We start from the raw sequence: 5,373 nt of genomic DNA on the forward strand, positions 1-5,373 counted from the left end.
TCACTGAGCTTCAGGAGCATTTCTGCTCAACCCTTGAGTGCGAAGAACTTCACTGAGCACCAGGAGCATTTCTGCTCAGCACTGCGTGTGATGAATTCACTGAGCTACAGGAGCATTTCTGCTCAACACCTAAGTGTGATGAACTCACTGAGCTACAGGAGCATTGCTGCTCAACACCTGAGTGCGATGAACTTCACTGAATTTCAGGACCATTTCTGCTCAACATGAAGTGTGATGAATTCACTGACTTGAGCAGGCGCAAGGCGACCATGAGTCGCAGTCGCTTTTAGAAGGCTCACTGGGGTTAAACGCATTTCTGCGGGCCCCTGGGGCAGCTGACAGCCAGTGTTTGTCCAAGGGTAGTCCGCTCGGTTTGTACAAACACTGGCAGGAAGACGAAACCGGAGGGGCAACTGAGCAGCCCCGAAATGGTCATGACCCAGCTGGACCCAGGGGATGGAGTCTCCACTTGCCCTGGCTATAACTGTCGTGAGGCTCGATGGCGGCAAGATTGAGTAGAGCGGGAAGAGTGGAACAAAGCGTCCTCAGAAGCTTCTGACTCCAAGGAGGAGGTGACGGGTGAGTTGTGACATGCAAGGGAAGCTTGCGCAACGGTCGCAATGTCTAACAACTCGAGGCACGAATGCCCGTGTAGTCGAGGGTCGCCCAGGCCCCCGTTAAAACACGCCCTTTGTACATGGCCCGTCTGTTGAAGAGGGTTTGGCAGCAGACCGGGATGAACTATAGTCACACAGGGTGAGCTGCTCTGCCACGGTCACCTCTGGACTCGATCATGAAGCTAGCGCTGAAGCGGTCATGTCTTCAAATGGCTGCAACTACCATATACCCCAGGAGCCTCTGAAAGTTCCCACCACCTAGTACCACGAAGAACGAGTTTACAACTGGCCTTCGTACAGGCTGGAGGAGCGGCTATATCAAATCCTTCGCCAGCAGGATAAGATAAGCACGCACAAGTCAGTAGCACTGCTCAACACTCGGTGTGATGAATATCACTGAATTTTCAGGAGCACGTCTGCTCAACACCTAATGTGATGACTATCACTGACTTGAGCGGGTTAGCCGAGCCTGAGGTGGGGCAGCAAAGTAGAGAGAGTGGTGTTGCTGTTCAACACTTACCTGTCTCCACAAGCGGCAGGGGGCGCGTGAGAAGGCGGATGACCGGGTCCTCGAACGCACCAAGCTGCCTGCTGGCGACCAAGGGGGAGCTGAGGGGTGTAAGGCTATACAGGGTCACACCCGCCAGACTGGCCCTCCTGGGACCCAGGAACAGATGAAATTGCTCTCTCTTTGAAGTGTGGGTTCCCGCTTGCTCCGTTTTTTTTTTTTTTTTTTTTAGGGAGCCAGCGGCGGAACAGACACACACACAAACAAAGGCTCCACCCTGCCCTCACCCGGGGGGAGGGAGTGACCGTGCCACTCCAAGAGCATCTCATCCATTCCTGGGCAGCCCGCTCTGGAATGCTTTCGCTGTCGCTTGCCACCTGGCTTGGCAGCGCCAGGAGCGGGCTGGGCGTCTCTACTGCGGCCGGCTCCATGCTGAGGCCTGGGTGGAGGCTGCTGAGGAGGGCCAGCAGGAGCGGCGGCCGGGGAACGCCCACGGCGACGAGCAGGCGGAGGAGCTGCCACCGGCGGCGGGTGGAGGCAGCAGCTGGCCACCGGGGCAGGATGTGCCGGATGACCTCCGTCTGCGCTTGAGCGGCAGAGAACTGTAGGAGGCAGTTCTCCACCGCGTCGCCGACCAGCCCAACTTTGGAAATTGGGGAGACCAGGAACCGAACCTTGTCCGCATCCGCTATACCAACCAGGCTGAGCCAACGAAGGGCGCTACTGGACCACCAAGGTGGACATCGCCAGACCGATCACGCACGCTACGACACTCATGCCCCGGAGGGTGAGGTCGGATGCAGTGCGGTGCTCACCTATGAGCCAACGGTCTGGATTACCCTCGTGTATGCCATGGGTGCCCTAGCCTGCAGCAACGCCATGGCACGCAAGAGGAAGCGGCTTGCCCACAGGCTTTGTAAGCTCTGCCCGTCGGAACGGACGAAAACTCACAGTAGGGGGGAGACGAGGATCCCCCCAAAAGGCAACGGCCGCCGGACACAGGTGCACCTGTGTCGACAGACCGCTCCAATGGAGGGACACCTCGCAACCCTTCACCGTTCCTCCATCAAGGGTAATGAGGGGAAAAAGCTATTCCGGGAGTTTCTGGCAGAGAAAGATACTGTTCACCACCTGATAAGCTCTCCCTGCATTTCGGGAAAGAAAGGCACTGGGGCGGCGAGCTGAGAACCAGCGCGGCCCGCCCCAAGATACCAAACTCCAGATTCCAACCGAGACTGAACGGGACACGGTGGAGGTTCCACTCGAGCCCAGCAGCCTCGGCGGCCCGTTTCAGCATAGCTGATAATTCTGGATCCGGCTCGGGCAACAACTCCCGGAGGGAGACAATGCAGCCGAATCATCATCTCTAGAAGTCAGCTCACCCTCCGATGCTGCAATCGGCGTTCTGTCCTCCAGGGGAGCCCCGAGTGAATCCGCTGGCCCACCCATTACAGATGGACCAGCAGACAACACAGGAGGCTCCAGTGGTTGCAGTGGAAGTGAGGAGTGAGGAGCCCATAGGGAATGGTTACCGGGCGGGACATTCAACACTATCCTCCGGTCACCCATCCCACACAGCACCCGAGGGTGGGGCATGGTAATGGGGACTCGCTCTCCGTGAACGAAGGCGAGTCTCGCCCTCAACACTGCGACAGTCATGTTCCCACAGTGAAAGCATGAGCTGTCCACAAAAGCTGTCTCAGCCTGCTGTAAGCCCAAACACGTGACACAACAGTTGTGACCATCAGAGAGAGACAGGGAACGACCCCACCCAGAAACGCACTGGCGGAATGACATCTTGAAAAAGACGCAAACGCACCCGTGTTGCTCTTTCAGAAAATAGGACCGTCACCAGTGCCGGAGCACACAGGGGAATGACCGTGCCAACACTGAACAGAGAACTGAAACAGTGAAGCACTCACTTTTCCACCCTCTAACCAGCCATCAACACACACAAACATTTAGAAATTTGTTGCTGTTAAAACAGCAGTTGAGAGCTCAAAGCTCGCGATCATCGCTGCACTCGCGCTGTAGAACACCAGCACTGGGATAGTCTTCCTGAAGAACACCGACACACTCGCTCGTTGTAGACAACAGCACTCTCAGAGACATCAAACGATCGGCTCCGAAGCGAAAGGCAACTAGTGCGTGCATCCACTTCCGTATTTATACCGTCCCCGCGGGGGCGGTGTGTGTGATGCGAATCACGCACGCCAATTACATTGGCTCGTTCAATAGTACTCGAAGAGGATAGGCTCTCTAACGAGATCCCAATTCAGTGGACCGTCGACTACGTCTGACGTTATCGACTGAAAGGGAATATATGTATAGCTAGATCATCGTAGCTCAATAATTATTTAATTATTTAGATTAAATAATATTAGCAGACACAACTTTTGATTTGAATATTGATTTGATAAAACGACTCCATCGGGAGAACATCCCAGCGATGGAGCATCAGAGTGTATAATGAACCCGCATTGTGAATAATTCAGATTTTTTAAACTGCAGTACTCTGTCACGGCAACAGGCTCCATATCGATTCCTCTCCTCATGTCCTTCGTCATGACTCTCCCCCTCAAAATTCTGTGTGCCAGATTTTCAGCTGATGTTTGACAGCGAACATGGCATGCCTCGTGAAAGCGTGTAGATGTGACTCGCATCTTTCTCAGTTGATACCATTCCTGGCATGAGCTCTGCTCCTGTGTTGCAGCTTCAACCCTTTGGGCCATGTTGAATGAAACCTGTAGCGATTTCATATGTTCATGTTCCTCCTCTGATAACACAGGCGCATGTTGTTGGCTCAAGCCTATAGCTTTGGATGGGAATGGAAGGTTGGCCATGGGTGTCTGGGATGTTGATGATTTCCCGCATTTCTGGTTGTTTTAGCTGAAATGACAGCACACTCCCTGCCTGGACAGCCCCAAAAGCTGACTGAACTAATGGGACTTCCACTAACATGCCCATGGTGGTCACCAGAGGTGCATGAAAAGGGGGAAAGTCCTTATATACCTCTCCCACTCTCAATGTGGCTAGATCTGGCATGACCCCATCCAGTGCTTTGTAGAGAGAACTTCTGAAGTGAAAAAAAGTTTTTAAAAAACCTCAGGGTACATAATAAACACATAAACTAAAGGTAATATAATCTCACCTCACAAAAACAGCGGTTACATTTTGAGGTTTGCGGACCTCCATGTTTCCCACCGGACCTGGCCTAACATCCTGACAGCAAAGATGCATTTTGACATGGCATCACAATAGCTACATGTGCAAAGGTACAATTCACATGACAGACAGATGACTTGCCAAGGTCCTCGCTTTATGCCAGATCTGCCCAGTGTCTGTGCAATTGTGCAGGGATGCTTAATTGTGAGAAGTCTGTTGTTTGATACAGTGCAACCAAATGGTTGCATAAGGCACACCCCACCACACAGGAGCAGTGGGTGCTCGCCAAAATGACAGGTTTCGAGTGTTTTAACACGATAGGGAGAAATAGAAGCTTAGATGAGAAGTACCTCCTAAGAGCTAAACTGTTAACAAGAGGAAAATATAACTAATCAATGCATACAGTTGTATTCTAGATGAGAGCCACATAATTATGTTAAAATGTAGGCCTACCCATTCACGTCCATAAACAGTAGACAGAATCTAAGCCATATACATTTAGATAATGTTACTTATCAGCTGATATGGGCAACTTATCAGCAGGCCTAACCATTACCCTAACATTGACCCTAGTCACCCAACTCTCAATTCGTGTCTTTTAATTTTTCCTCATGGATCTATGACAGACTGCCCTCGGGCTGACCTCTCCGGTCACCTTGTTTTTCATTGACACTGTTAGGTAGAAAGATGAACATACATTTTGAAACTGGGTTACACTCGTTTTTACAGTGTGCTGGTCTGTCTGTTTTAACCCTCAGGTTGTGTTCAAAACCCTATAACACTTGGGATGTTCCCAGTCAAAAATGACCGGCCTATAAAAATAGCATATAAATCTCTTGTTATGCTATATTATCACCCAATATTGGATTCAATCTTTTTGTCAACCTGTTCTCTTTCAATTAGGACGGGTTTTATATTTCTATTTGCATCTGATTGATCGTAGCGCTCATTTATCTGAGAATAAGCATCTAATTAAGTAAAAAAAAAACATTATTTTCGAATAATTGTGGAAATATGAAAATATATGAAAAAAATTGCACTGTTGATCACACTAATCTACTTTAATGTTTCACCGGGAAGTTT

General features: G+C 50.8%; 1 long non-coding RNA gene across 1 annotated transcript; it reads right to left on the reverse strand.

Annotated features, from left to right (window-relative positions):
- Positions 1–4,024: 4,024 nt before the first annotated feature.
- LOC143751479 (uncharacterized) lies at positions 4,025–5,105 on the reverse strand. Its single transcript, XR_013207245.1, has 2 exons — positions 4,277–5,105; positions 4,025–4,201 (listed from the first exon to the last, which is right to left on the reverse strand). It is a non-coding gene; the product is annotated as an uncharacterized LOC143751479 (long non-coding RNA).
- Between the last annotated feature and the right edge of the window lie 268 nt (positions 5,106–5,373).

Source organism: Siphateles boraxobius, unplaced genomic scaffold (genome assembly GCF_051911475.1).
Source record: "Siphateles boraxobius isolate OS27281-9 unplaced genomic scaffold, OSU_SipBor_1 26, whole genome shotgun sequence".
Lineage (NCBI taxonomy): Eukaryota > Metazoa > Chordata > Actinopteri > Cypriniformes > Leuciscidae > Siphateles > Siphateles boraxobius.